Source organism: Psammomys obesus, unplaced genomic scaffold, assembly GCF_907164565.1.
Source record: "Psammomys obesus unplaced genomic scaffold, mPsaObe1.curated_primary_1811, whole genome shotgun sequence".
In the NCBI taxonomy this organism is placed as follows: Eukaryota; Metazoa; Chordata; class Mammalia; order Rodentia; family Muridae; genus Psammomys; species Psammomys obesus.
The window spans coordinates 4,794,664-4,810,033 of record NW_026596034.1 but is presented as its reverse complement, the minus strand read 5'-3'; positions in this window follow the sequence as shown (position 1 = coordinate 4,810,033).

Below are 15,370 nucleotides of genomic sequence, written 5' to 3'. Positions count from 1 at the left end.
AGCCAGAACTACACAAAGAAGCCCTATCTTGGAAATAAACACACACATATCCACTAAAATAAATGCATAAATAATAAAAAGAACTGGATCTTTCATTCCTCACAGGCCCCCAGGAAGGAAATAGATGGCTGAGACCCAGCAGGCTTCTCTCTCACCTGGGCCTGAGCCCCTTATCCTGCCTGCATGCCAGGGCCCTTCACCATGTTTCTGAGAATGTAATACAGCATCCTCCTCTCCCACTCTAGACCCCGGGAAGCTTTGCCAGCACAGGGCCCTCAGGGAGTCAGGCTCTGATGTGCTCCAATGGGGTTGTGAAGCAGGGCCTGGCCCCAGCATGCTCTGGGGGTATGTAAATCAGGAACTGGCTTCTTCTCTCTGGAGAGCCTGATGACTCTACCTGGTTACTGTTTACTCAGTGGCTTTTGTCCTAGGTTTTGGGACCACTGCATGCAAAGATAGTACTGTCATTCTTGGAGCGTTAGGATCACACAGAGCCGCTTGGTGCATTACCCTGCCTCAATGTAGGTACCTCTGCCACACTAGGTTAACCATACTCCATGAAGACCAATGACTTCCTTTGGCCTCTTGTGAACTGAGAGCCCAGAAGCCCCCAAGACATCTTTACATTTTCCTTTCAGGCACCTTAATAGGTTTGCTTGCACAGAATGGCTTACATGAACTGTATTTTTCCATCTTCCCCCAGATTTGAAAGGCAGAGGTGGTGGTGAGCAGTCATATTTTGTACTTGTGCTAGGCTTAAGTCAGAAGCATATAACAGAAAACTCAAAAACTGTGTCTTTTCGAGAGAGGATTTCTCTTTGTAGCCCTGGCTGTCCTGGAACTCTGTAGCCCAGGCTAGCCTTGGTCTCACAGAGATACAACTGCCTCTGCCTCCCTGAGTGCTTGGGATTATAGGCATTCAAAAGCAATGTCTTAGAGAGGCTAGACTTTATGTCCTTTTCCTAGAACAAGTCCAGCTGAGGATTATAAGATAACTCTGCACCACCAGTTACTGGCCTTCTTCTCTTCTACTAACCACAACATTCATTTTCATCCTTGAGATACATATGCTCTAAGATTGCTGCCTGCCTGAGATTATGCCCTCATGATCAGAATCACAGAGTGAATTCCAGGACAGCCAGGGCTACACAAAGAAACCCTGACTTGACAAAACCAGAGAGAGAGAGAGAGAAGAGAGATGAGAAAGAGGAGGCTGAAGAAGGTAAAGACAGCCTATGTTGTGAATTTAGCCTATATCCTAGGCTTACATTTACAAGGATACTGTTAGTTTTCTGTCATGGCTTCAGAGATATCAATCCATAACTGCTTGGTCCTGTCCCTTTGGGTTTTTGGAGATATGGCACATCATGGCTGAAGCATGTGATAGGGAAGGCTGCTCCCTTAATGGTGGATAGAAAGCAACAAGAGAGGAGAAGGGACCTGGGTTCTCACATCTTCTTCAAGGACAGAGATGTAGCTTCTTGTAACCAGGACCCATCTCCTAAAGGTTCCACTATGTCCTTGTAGATCTATGGGTGGGAAACCTTTAACACATGGCTGTTGGGGCCATTCAAGGTCCATACCGTTGTAAGCCTCTAGTGTATCCCAGGCTGTGTTTTGTCACAGAGACAGATAACATGCAGCCCCCCCCCCCTTAGGTGTCAATAGAGAGGGAATGATGGATGGACCAGAGTGAAATGTACTTGGACTTTATTGCCAGGTTAAAGTGGCTTTTAGAAGCTCTGGCAATGTGGCCTGCACTGTTTCCTCATGGTCCCTCTTCCTAGTGGGGTCCTTCTCCTGTTTGCTGCAGTCCCACCAAGCTCTGCTGTCTCATGCTGCCAAACCTACAACTCTGACAGCCATGCGTCTACGACCCGAAGGCTCCTGGTGGCCTGTCAGACACATGCCAGGCGCCTCTGTGTGGGTAGCGAGCTGACATCGCCGCCACCACCAGCCTTGTGACTGCAGCTTGGTAGAAACTGTGCCTCTCGGGGAAGGCAGTGAGTGATTCCAATCAAACCATACTCCTTCCGGAGAAGTATTCTCAACCTGCAGGTGGAGAAGAACTTTCTCCAGGTGGGGTGTTGGGGGCTGGAAGGATGACAGGCACGTGTTTCTCTTTCCCTCACTAGTGTCAGGTGTCAGTGACCCAGCATCAGGACAGAGGTGCCCAGGAGAGAGCAGCTGTTTGAGTGCCCAGGTCCAGCAGAAAGAGGCACCCTGCTCAGCCCTTCAGGGAGCCCAGGGCCCTCAGTGCACACTTCCATCTTTGCAGGCTCCCCAGGAAAGCTTCCGAGCCCAGGGCCTGTGAGATCCTGCTGGAACCAGCTTGTATCCCGCTCCAGAGCTCCGCCCGGCTGAGACTACTCAGGCTGGGCGAGCCCCAGGGCGCAGCGGACCTTCCTGGGTGGCCTCCCTCCTGCCCAGCCCAAGGGCGTCTTGCAGCTATAAATTGAGTAAATTGAAAATGTTACTGGGGTTGGAGATAAAAGAGAGAGCTGGTGTCTCCATGAATAAAACATGGGAGGGAGGCCATTTCTTGGAAAAATAGAGAGAATAAATTGCGGTGGATCAATTTTATCTAATTTCTTGGCCGAGCTTCTGACATGCAAATGAATGCGCTCATAATTTATGAGTGAGCTGTGGAGATTACCAGAGGGAAGGGAGGCCTGAGTTCTGCTGGAGGAAGGGGGGCACAGCCAAAGATTTAGCGAAGGCCACCAGGCGTTTTCTCCTTAATACCATAAGATTTAGAAGCCCTCCCAAGGAAGACAAGAGCCAGAGCAGAGAAGATTCTGGACTCCTGGTGTGGTCTTTAGGGCCAATCCTGCTCACCCACTCTATTCCAGTCACCTGCTAGCCAGCCCTGACCACAGCAGAAATGGCCATACCCCTGGCCTTTGCTCATCCCATCCTGCTGTCTCTCACTTAGGTTTGACCAGATTAGTTCTCCCTCGACCTTGGGTCAGGCCTGAGTCTAACCCAGTGCTCCGTGTAAATACGCCCTTCTTCTGTGCTTCAAAAGTGCACGCTTGCCCCTTGTCCTAAAGGTGGCACATAGGCCCAGTGTCACCTACCAGTGTGTTTCCTTTAGACTGACAATGGCTGAAAAATGTCTGAGCTGGTTACCAGTGTTAAGCAAACCAAGAGATCTCCCTGTACATTGGGAGTCAGGGGAGGGTGCCTCCTATTGAATATTAGCACAGTAGGTACTCAGGTGATGGTGTTTGCTCTCAATAACTGGCTCCAAAGCAGCCACTGGCAAATCAAGGCACAGATGCTACCACCCTCCCTCTTCAACCAGGTGGCCACGGGTCATTAGGTGTGCCTAGCCACTCTTCTTAACAGTAAACTTAATGGGAACAGGATCTCTGCTCTGTGGCTCTAACTAGATGGGAAAGAGAGGGAGGGAGGGAGGAAAGGAGGGAGAGCAAGAGAGAGAAAGAGAGAACAAGCACAAATCTCAAGAGTGACTACGGGTGTGCTTTTTCCTTTCCTTTTGGTGGGAGTGACAGATGACCGCTGTCGCTGTGGTGATCACACGACAGTGGCTGTGGTGGGGACTGAGTGCACCGGACTCCTTCATGTCACTGAGCGTTCTGCAAAGCCCTGTGTGAGCTGGAGTGTGCAGCTTGTTAATCTAGCCTCCTCAATGTTTTCTTTCTGAAGTTGGTGCTGGGCAACTTGGAGAGCAGTGTGCCCATCCCTGGGTCCCATGTCATCCTCCCTAAAGCCACACTCTGCAGAGAACAGTTAAGAAGTGGGTATGGAGGCTGAAGAGATGGCTCAGCAGTTAAGAGCACTGAGTGTTATTCTAGAGGAGCGGAGTTCAATCCCCAGCAACATATAGCAGCTTGCACCTGTTTGAAACTCCAATTCCAGGGCTTCTGACACCCTCACACAGACATAATTGTAAGCAAAACACCAATGGATATAAAATTAGAATAAATTATATATTTAAAGAATATAAATATATGTATATATGTGTATATATACACATGTGTAATATATAATACATAATATATATTAAATAACATATTATAATTACACATGTGTAATATAACATATAATATATATTATGTATCTATAACTGAGTGTGGCCTGGTGGTGGTGGCATACACCTTTAATCCCAAGGGAGGCAGGGGCAGGCAGATCCCTGAAATCCAGGCCATCTTGGTCTATAGAGTGAGTCCCAGGGCAGCCAAGGATACACAGAATAACCCTATCTTGAAAAACCAAAAGGGGGGGGGAGGAGGAGGAGGAGGAGGAGGAGGAGGAGGAGGAGGAGGAGAGAATGTGTCTGGTGTCTGGTTTGAGTGACTGGTTCTGGAGGAAGGATTTTAGAGAGTGGTCAGTCTTGTTCGCTGGGCCTTCTGAGCCTCCAGTCTGCTGTGCACAGTGAGGGTCTGAAGCTGGGTGTGGGAGTGCTTGGAGAGGCCAGGTTCATCTATAGGGCTGAGCTTGGGCCCTGCATGCCATCCCGCCACTGTTTCTATAATGGGTCCAGAACATTTTGCTAAGAGACACATGCTTTGAGAGCAGAAATGGGACTGATTTATTTATTTATTTGACGTGCATGAGTGTTTTGTCTGTGTGCTTATATGTGCACTACATGCGTGCCTGGTGCTCCTAGAGGTCAGAACAGAGCATCACATCCTGGAGTTATGGACGGTTATAAGCTGCCATGTGAATGCTGAGATTTGAACTCGGGACCTGTGCGAAAACAAGTGCTCTTAACTTCTGGGTCATCTCTCCAGTCGTGGGACTTTTCTTCTTAAATTCATTCCTTGTGGAAAGTCTTCAAAGAGAATTCATATAATTTCTCATTATTTCATTTTATGTGCAATTACAAACAATGAACTGTGAACATTAATTGGGCAGACTGGGAGATTTTTGTCTTCAAATCACAGATCTTTTAAATCTTTCTCAGGCCACATAAGAAGCTGGCCTGAGAGAATGAGCCTCCAGGGGTGTCCTTGACAGCTGTGCTCTGCAGCTCCTGATGCTGTGTAGTGGATTCTTCAGGAAAGCAGGTCACTGTGTGTGATGGAGCTAGAAACCTGCACTGATGAGTCAATCCAGGCTCCTCCGGCCTTCCATCATGCCTGTGTGTATAAGTTTAAATAATGGCCTTTCCATTGGCCCTGCCTTGTCACATAATAGGTCTCTATCTATCCATCCATCTCTACACCATCCATCCAAACATCCAGGCTGGCCTCAAACTCATGACTCTCCTGCCTCCATCTCTTTCAGTAAATCCTTCTGGCGTACGACACCACAACCGGCCCAAACATCTGAATACCTAAATGTTTACACATTGATCCAGCCAACCTCCCACACATATATCCATCAATCTAACTGTACATCTCTTCATTCAAACATCCACACATGTATCAACTCATCCTCTCAACTACCCATCCACTCACCCACATTGGCACCTATCCTCTATCCATCCACACAGTCATCCATGAATCTTCCATCCATCCATCATCTATCCATCTATTATCCATCCATCCATCCATCCATCCATCCATCCATCCATCCATCTATCCATCCATCCATCCATCCATCCTTCCATCCATCTGTCTTAGTTTGATAGCTGTGAAGAGACACTATCACCAAGGCAACTCTTATAAAAGAAAACATTAAATTGGGGCTGGCTTACAGTTTTGGAGGGTAAGTCCATGATCATTGCGGTAGAAAACAGAGAGAGGCATGGAATTGGAGCAGTAGCTGAGAGTTTTACATCCTGATCCACAGGTAGCAGGCAGAGAGAGAGATGAGACACTGGGCTTGGCATGGTTTTTTGGAACCTCAAAACCCACCCCAGTGACATAACTCCTCCAACAAGTCCATGCCTCCTAATCCTTCCCAACTGGGGACCTAGCATGCAAGCATATAAGCCTATGGGGACCATTCTCATTCAAACTACCAACCATCCATCCATCCATCCATCCATCCATCCATCCATCCATCCATCCACCCACCCACACATCTAAGCCATCTATCTATGCACACACCCATTCATTCATCCATCACCCCAACAAGTAACGTTTGTTGATATCTGCTATATACTAAACCCTAAGCATAGGGGTATACATAAAACAGACAAAATTTTCTTCTCTACTGAAGCCAGTATTTTTTAACAAGAGCAACAAAGATAGTGAACACGTTAACTATATAGCCAATTGGAAGAATAAGCGCTTGGCATGAAAATTAACTAGAAGTGGGGCCTGGGATGAAGAAAGAGAAGTAGAAGGTGAGACTACAGGTGAAATAAAGTAGTCGGGTAGGCCGCCCTGAGAATGTGATGCTGGAGGGAGAGCTGGAGGAGAGCCAGGAAGCAGGCCAGTGTGGTGTAGGATGAGAGCACCCCAGGAAGGAGAGAGGCAAAGGCCCAGCAGAGGTCAGGCAGCTGGACAAAGACTGTTCACCTTGCGAGGACTTTGACTCAGAAGCTGGAGCCATTGCATCGCTCCCAACAGACGCAACACACTGCCGTGTACTTTGTAAAGGCCCGTTCCGGCTGCTGGGCTGAGAGCAGAGCTGTCTGCTCATTGTTGAAGCCACCAGCCACCCGTGGCTGTTGAGGGCTTGAAGCGTGGCTCATCTGAATCAGACGTGCTGTGTGTATCTGTGCGGCCTGATGCCAAAGACTGAGCATAAAAAAGAGGATGAACAGTTTCATCAGCAGCCTTAAATGCTGATTACACGCCGACGTGATGATGCATTGGGTAGAGTTGGTTTAAAATACAGTATTAAAATTAACTTCATCTGCTTCTCTTTATTATTTTAAAAGCTAGGAATCTAAAAAGAAAAAAAGTTGGTTTCAGAAGTAGACACTAGAATGGTGGAAAGGTAGAGGAACCAGGGATGGAGAGAGGCTGGATGTAGGGCAGAGCTGCCCAGATAGAGTAGATGAGTTCTGGGGTGAACGTGGTTAATAATAACATACAGCACGCTTCAAAACAGCTAGAGGATGAATGATCTCACCGCAAAGGAATGACGACTGTTTTGGGCAATGAGAACACAAACTGCCCTGATTTGAGCTTCATACTCTGGACACGTGTATCTAGACAAGACACAGTACCCTAGAAAGGTAGATACACTGTGCTTTTACAGTACTAGGCGATCAAACCCGGGGCCTTGCCCCCTCAGGGTATGTATCCTACTGCTGAGTTACACTCAAGCCTTCAAATGTGCAGGTTTTTTACCTGTCAACTAACAGTTCATTCTAGTGTTAGGGAGACCGCTCATTCAGCAAAGCGCTTGACCTGCATGCACCAAGACCTGGGCTCAGTTCCCAGGACTCCCACAGTGCTGTGTGCTTACTCTCCCAGCACCAGGGAAGCTGAGACAGTGGAGCCCTGGGGTTCACTGGCCAGCCAGTCTGGTCTACTTGGTGAGTTCCAAGACAGCTAGAGACTCCCTCTCAAAGGCAAAAGGTAGATGGTGCAGGAAGAACAGCACCTAAGTTTGCTGCCTCCACACGCGTATGCATGGGCTTCCCCCGCCCACATACATGCACACAAACATGCTAATTTTTTTCTTTTCAGCTTCATTCTAGGGTCAGTGAGATGGCTCCGTGGGTAAAGGCACTTGCTGCTGAGACTGACCACGTGAGTTCAATCCCCAGGACCCACAGGGTGGAAGACGACCACCAACTCCCACAATGCATCTCTGAGACATCCAGGTGCTTATTAAATAAACAAATTCAATTATAAAGCAAATGGGCAAGAATTTGGGCGGGAGAGATGGCTTGGCAGTAAGAGGGTTGGCTGCTCTTTCAGAGAACCTGAGTTCAGTTCCCAGCACCCATTTCCTTCACCTGTGAGTCCAGCCCCAGAGGGTCTAACCTCCCACTTTGTCCTCTGCATGCGCCACACACATGCTCACACACAGAGAGATGTATAAAATACAATAGTGCTTATTTTCATTTTTTTCCCAGTGGAAAAGAAAGATAGTACTCTTAACTTTAAAAATATTTATGTTGGGGCTGGAGAGATGGCTCAGTGGTTAAGAGAACTGTCTGCTCTTCCAAAGGACCCGGATTCAATTCCCAGCATCCACATGGCAGCTCACAACTGTCTCTAATGCCGATTCCAAGGTATCTGACACCTTCACACTAATGCACATAAAATAGAAATTAAATAAATTATATAAAAATATTTATGTTGCATTGTTATAACAAAACTAAATATGTATGTGAAGGGTTTGATCACAGTGGCTACTTAGTATCATCTTCTAGCCAGGTGGTGGTGTCCCACACCTTAATCCCAACACTGGCGAGACACATGCAGGAGAATCTCTGAGTTCCAGGCCAGCCTGGTTCACAGAGTGAGTTCCAGGACAGCCAGGGCTACACAGAGAAACCCTGCCTCAAAAAGCAAAAGCAAAACCAAAACCAACCAAACAAACAAGAATGATCTTCCAAGTCTGGCCTGCATAGCGGCATTGTGTCAAACTTTATCCCCCAAACTTCATATCTTTTTAATGTTTTAAATATTGATTTAGTTTTATTATTTTATGCACATGGGTATTTCACCTGCATGTATGTATGTACATCATATGTGTGCCTAGTGCCTTCAAAGTCAGAAGAGGGCATTGGGTCCCCTGAGACTGGAGTTACCGTAGTTGTGAGCTGCCATGTGGGTACTGGGAACTAGTACCCAGGTTCTGTGCAAGAGCAACAAGCGCTCTTAACAGCCGAGCCAACCTCTAAGTTTGTAGTTTTTAATCCATGCTTTGCAGGATTCCCTCAGTGCCATGCAGATGGAGGAGAGGGATCTGAATCATGTCTTGGTATCTTCCTGGCTGGAAAACATGGGTAGAGTTTGTTGCCATGTGGTTGCATGCTTGGTTTTTTGTTTTCTCGATGTCAGCTTGGCATTTTTTTTTTTTAATTTAATGGGCTTTTAGTGATCTAGATAGTGTAACAGCGGTACCTGCTACCACTGTCACACAGACCCATTGCTTTAAAGCCGGCTGTACGTGGACAGTTTGGGTGGGTCGTCATCAGCAGTATAAATGTCCAACAAGATGAGCAAGAAGTCCACATCAGCAGACTCTTAAGCCCTAAGCTTAAGTCCTCAGACGTGACTGTGTGGATCTGGGTGAAGATCCCAGTCTTCTCAGTGCCATTGTGCAGAGAAAGTTTTGGGATGCTACATGATGTGTAGGCTTCTTAGTACTAGGAAATCAAGCTAAGATTAAATGCTACTTTCTCAGAGGTGATGAATGGAAAATCATCTGGTCAAATTCAAACCTTTCTTATGTTTAAGACTTTATGGATGAACTATTCCACCAATAGGCAGAGTACAACTGAGGTCTATCTAGATGGATAGCTGCAATTTCTGCATAGGACGGTTTAATAAGTATATCACTGTATTTACTAAATAGCAAATTAGTAATACTGGAATCTGTTCCCGTAAAGAAACATAAAGAGTGAATAATTTTATTTTTTGAGACAGGGTGTCTCTGTGTAGCCTTGGCTGTCCTGGAATCAGGCTGGCCTCAAACTTACAGAGATCTGCCTGCCTTGGCCTCCCAAAGTGCTGGGATTACAGATGTGCACCACACCTGGCTTTGAATAAATTTTTAAGTTGTCTTAAATTGAGAGTGGGACTGAGAGGGATTGAGGGAGGGGGCTACAGCCTGGATACAAAGTGAATAAAGTATAATTAATATAAAAATTTAAATTTAATAAAAATTGTCTTAAATTTGTTTTTTAATAAATAAAAATTAATTAGAACAGAAAATAACCTTCATTTTAATACTTGGGAGGTAGAGGCATAAGGATCAGGTGTTTAAGGCTAGCCTAGACTATATGTCTTAAAACATAAAAATAAATAAATAAATAAATAAATAAATAAATACCCAAACAAATAGCAGAAAAAATAAATATTGTGGGCTGGGGTCATAATTCCGCCAGCACTGTTGCTGAGCCTAGGCAGAGGGTAGCAGGGGATGGTCAGGGAGCTTGGGGAAGTCAGGCATAGGCCATGGATGGCAGTGTTGTGGGACGGAAGTGGGGAGAAGAGAAGTTAAGGTGTGTTGGGAAGCTGGTGGCCAACAGACATCGAGCTTTTCATGTGTGGAGTGAGCGCTCCGCCCACGGAGCTGGGTGATGGAGCTGGGTGGAGCAGGATGAGGGTTGAAGTCAGGTTCCTGCCTGTGCCCGAGAGACCAGAGGACAGCTGTGTATCTGCAGTGGGCCTCACTGACAGCAGGTTGGACACACCAAACCCTCCACTTTCTCAGCTGTAGAATGAAGGCAGAAGGAGCCAAGCTCCCAGAGCTGTGGAAGCTGGATAAGGGGGGTGGGCAGGGTTAACCTGTGTTCTATCTAGGGGCCCAACTGTTACCACAAAGGCAGGGCTGTGAGCAGGGAACTGAGGCGCACCCGCCACCCCATTTCCCTGTTCTAATACAGGAGGCTGCTTGTAGTCTAAATGCCAAGGCATTGAGAATGCCTATGAGTTTTGTGTGCTTAGAACATTGTCAGTGTTGGCCCAGGCTAAAGCCTTGATCTTCTGTGCCAAAGGGAAAGGAGGCCACAGCTTCTCAAAGCACAGTACAATAATGGACAGAGGTCCAGGTTGGGGAGCTGTGTGAAAGCTCCCCTGTATCCTGCAGCACGCAAATCCATGCAGAGCAGGAGGCTTGCGTGGAGGGACTTGGGAAGGCAGAGGCTGCGAGAGCCCTGCCATTTAGTCCAAGGTGGTGTGCAGGCTGCGTTAGGAAGCTGTGACGGAAGAGGAGCAGCGAGCAGAAGCCACCACCCATAGGTGGCTTTTCTGGCTTTGGTCGCTGCTGTGGTGTGGCCAAGAGAGCTTCTACCTCATTCACTACCAGTCCTCTCCCAGCGGCTGGGGCACAGGCCTGCGCTACAGACCCAGAATGCACCAGCTGCGGAGCACGTAGGGGAGTGCTGGGATTCAGGGTCGTGTTGAGGGAGCACACTGCGAGAGAGGGGTGTGGAGGAACCACCCACGTGCCTCTGGGTGGAGCCATGTATATCCCTTCTCTGTCCATCTGCTTTGCCACCCCACCCCTGGCCATCCACAACAGCCTCCCTCTGGCTTCCTTTTAGTCGTGGCCCCCTCCCACCCCGCCTCCTGCCCATCTCTTTTCCACATGGCAACAGAAGGAGGTTTTTAAACTCTAAGTCAGGTTCCATCATAACCTGGCTAAAATGTCTAACACACACTCCTTCCTTCTCTAGCCACCACACTGCTGTTCTTTTAGGGCCCTGTGGAATCGAGTCTTTGTCTTTGGCCAAATCTATGCGTCAATACTCCTTTACTCCTTTTTTTTTTTTTTTTTAAGAGACAGGGTTTCTCTTGTAGTCCTGACTGGACTGGACTCTCTTTGTAGACCAGGCCAGCCTCAAACTCACAAATATTCGCCTGCCTCTGCCTCCCAAGTGCTGGGATCAAAAGTGTGCGTCACCACATCTGGCTTAACCCTCTTGTTCTCTACACCTTCTGTGATTTTTCTATAACATCTCAAGCTACTGAAAATCTGCCCCGGGGCCTTTGTACAGGGTGCCCCTCCTCCTAGAATGCCGTGTTCTTCCATCTTTGTCTAAGTCACGGTGTCTCAACATTTTTGTCCTCATTGCAATGTCTAATCCTGACATTGGGTCTTGTGATATAAGAAACCCTGAATTACTTCCTATTTTAATACTTGCTTTCATATGTCACTGTTGACAGCCTTCTCCTTGCATATCTGTTTCTCTGGGTGTTATGATGCCCTGCCAGAATGTCGGCTTCTGGAATGTATTGGTACCTTGTGTCCACATTCTACCTCCAAGAGCAGTAGTTCTCAACCTTCCTAGTTCTGTGACCTTTAATACAGCTTCTCATGTTGTGGTGACCCCCACCATAAAATTATTTCATTGCCACTTCATAGCTGTCCTTTTGCTAATGTTATGAACTGTCTGATATGTGACCCCAAAGCGGGACACAACCCACAGGTTGAGAACTACTGCTCTAGAGCCTGAAACACAGTAGAAATATTTGGGCTCTGAACCATTGTATGTGTGTGTGTGTGTGTGTGTCTCCTGAGTTTTAGTGTGTGCTAGCTCTTCTGATCCTCCACTGTGACACTGTAGGTTCGAGCAGACTGTGGTCCTAAGGACCTGACCCCAGAGCTTGAGCTACTGAGTGCCACATGCTGCAGCTGACTGACGTGTGACCTCTCTCGGCCACCATTCCGACCTGCAGCCGCTGCTGCCCTCCACCAGCTGGCAGCAGTGGTGCTTCCTCAGTGCCTCTGAGGGTCCAGGTATGGCTTCCCCAGGAGACAGGAGGGATCCCTGGTGATTCTTGGGCTAATGTTCACTTCCAAGAGGTCTTCCTCATAGCTCACTATAAACACAGATACATCTTTTCTTTGAGAATATTGCCACTGGTAGGGTGCCCATGACCCAGGGGATGGCCACATACCTATGCACAGATGGATTCAGAAGTAATAGTAATAATAATAATAATAATAATAATAATAATAATAATAATACATTAAGTCAGAAGGGAGATGCATTAAAGGGTCTGGAAGGGCATTGGAGGAAGGATGTGGCATGAACATGATCCAAGGACAGTGCATAATGTATGGAATCTACAAAAGTTAAATTTAAAATAGCATTTAAAAATAAAATAAATGCAGATGCATAAGCTACACTTGCCTTTGTTTCTCTACTTCATTTACATCAAAGCTTGTCTGGGAGAACAGGACAATTAAAGGCGTGTTACAAATACATGTTAAAAATGGGGCCTCTAGGGGCTGGAGAGATGGCTCAGTGGTTAAGAGCACTGGCTGCTCTTCCAGAGGTCCTTCGTTCAAGTCTCAGCAACCACATGGTGGCTCACAACCATCTATAATGTGATCTGATGGCCTCTTCTGGCATGCAGGTGTACATGCAGATAGAGCACTCATAAAATAAATAAATGAATAAATCTTTAAAAAATAAAAATAAAAAGGGCCTCTATGGTCTGTAATGGAAACCAGACCTATGGTTGCCTGAGGATGACAGGTCCAGGCTAGGAGCACACATGGAACCTGCCAAGCCAGGCTTGATAGCTGACAGGACACTGCTGTGGCAGGTAGGGTATGGTGGAACTGGACAGCAGGTCTGGACCTGATGAGGTTATAGATTGCACAAGCACAGACTCTCTGGGACTGCCCAGCCCTTGAGACCCATCTTGGAAAGAATGAGGACAGCCTGGGACTCAGCTTCTGGGATCCATGTCCCTGGTCTCCTCAGAGTAGCTGGAGCCCAGGAGCACCCTGGGGAGACAGAGTACTGCCAAACTTTTCCAAGCCATTTGCCAGTGACCTGGTGCATTCTCCAAGGACATGGCCTGCCATGTCCCAGAGCTGGGCTCCCATGGAGGCATCACCCTGGGAGGGGGCTCTGGGTGATTAGAGCTGGGTGACACCCAGTGGACTGCTCCACCTTCAAGGCCTCTTCCTAGGAGGCCCCGACCCCAGAGTCTTACTTTCCAGTCTCTACCCTCAGGGACCTGCTCTTTCCCCTTTGGGGCCTGGGTGGTTGCTGAGCAGAGGGCACCATGACTCAGGAGATGAGAAAAAGCCTCAAGAGATACCTGAAGATCAGGGTGCTGAAAGCCTGGTTGCCACCTCCCCTCTCAACACACACACCTGGAGATCAGAGATGCACTCCCCAAGGTTCTGTGGGCTCCCCTGGGCCTCTGAGAGGCCTGAGTGGAAAATAGAATATTCGAGTAGTCGTGAGCAGTAAGTAAGCAGATGTCTTCTAAGTATACTTGGTGATCGGATTTCCAGCTAAAGGGAGACTCCTTCTGGGGAACACCGGGCCGGAGGAGCCTATCTGGGCTTTCTTTCTGTCTATCTGGTCCACCCTCCTGGGAGGTGCACAAATGGATGCTCGCTCATCTGTGCATTTTCTTTGTGCTTATTTACTGAACATCATCTCTGTGCTGGGTTGTGGGAATAGGACTGAACAGGAAGGAGACGTTCCTGACCCCAGGGAAGAGATAGCTAACAGGCAGTGGCTAGCAGGCTAGCATGAGCTGCCAGAAGAAGGGAGGTGAGCTAGGGGAGCGGGCTTGTGGAGGAAGGACTTGTCTTGGACGTCTGCTATAAACACCCAAATGGTGCAGGAGCTAAGGCCCAGAGGCAGGCGCTGCAGGTGGATCTCCACAACAGAAAGGTGGCTGGAGTCAGGGTGCACATGGATCAGGTAAGGCTGGAAGGCCTGTGTACAATGGGCAGGTAGTGCTGACGTGTAGGCTGATTGGCAGAGAAGCTACGGAGAATCTTCAGTGGAGGACTGAAGGGATGAGCCCTGCGTTTGGAGAACAAGGGGCTGGTGGAGCTGGGGTAGAAGATGAATCAGGAGTTCCCTGAGGACCTTGAGGCCTTTTCAGTGTTAGGGGCAGGCTAGGATTCCATGTCCATCTTCAAGGAGCTCTGACGGTTGTTGGTAAAAGTCTGCAAAAGAGTTCACTGGTGTTTCAACTGTCCACCCACAACCACTGTAGGACTGGGAGAGGTGAAGGCAGTTGTATTTCTTTTTCTTTTCTTTTCTTTGGGATAGGGAAGTGTATTTCAAGACAGGGTTTTCTGTGTAACCTTGGCTGTCTTGGAACTCACTCTATAGACCTGGCTAGCCTCGAACTCAGAGATCCTCCTGCTTCTGCCTCCCAAGTGCACATTAAAGGCATGTGCCATCACAGCCCACCTACTTGCATTTCAAAATTCTGCTTCCTGGAATGTGAAGAGTAAGCACAAACAACATCTCAACTCTGAAGGCAAGGCAAGGTCAGGGCCAGGCGATGGTCAGACAGCATACCTAGACCCAAGTCCAATGCAGGGCCAGAGAGGCAGGCTTTCCTACTGTGTGCAATGCAGGGGGGGGAGCAGAGCTGTGCGGTGGGGAGCTGTGTCCAAGTCTAGTCCTTGCTGGTATGAATCCTTTCCAAGGAATGAACTCTGGTTGTCATCAGGATGGTCCTGTCTCTCATCACCAGGCCTTACTAAGTAAATAGCTGCCTGGCATGGTGGCACATGTCTTTAATCCCAGCACTCAGGAGGCAGAGGCAGAGGCAGAGGCAGGTGGATCTCTGTGAGTTCGAGGCCAACCTGGTCTACAAAGTGAGTCTAGGACAGCCAGGGCTATTATACCCAGTGTTATTACACAGAGAAACCCTGTCTCAAAAAACAAAACAAAACAAACAAACAAACAAAAAACAAAGTAAATAGCTGTGAGTTCCAAAGAGCTGATCTTCTCAGGTCTGATGGTGAGTAGAGACAATCTGAGTCAGGGAGGTGGAGGGGCTCTGAGCTTCTGCTCTGCCTCCGGTGAGGCTGCAGAAAGAGTCTC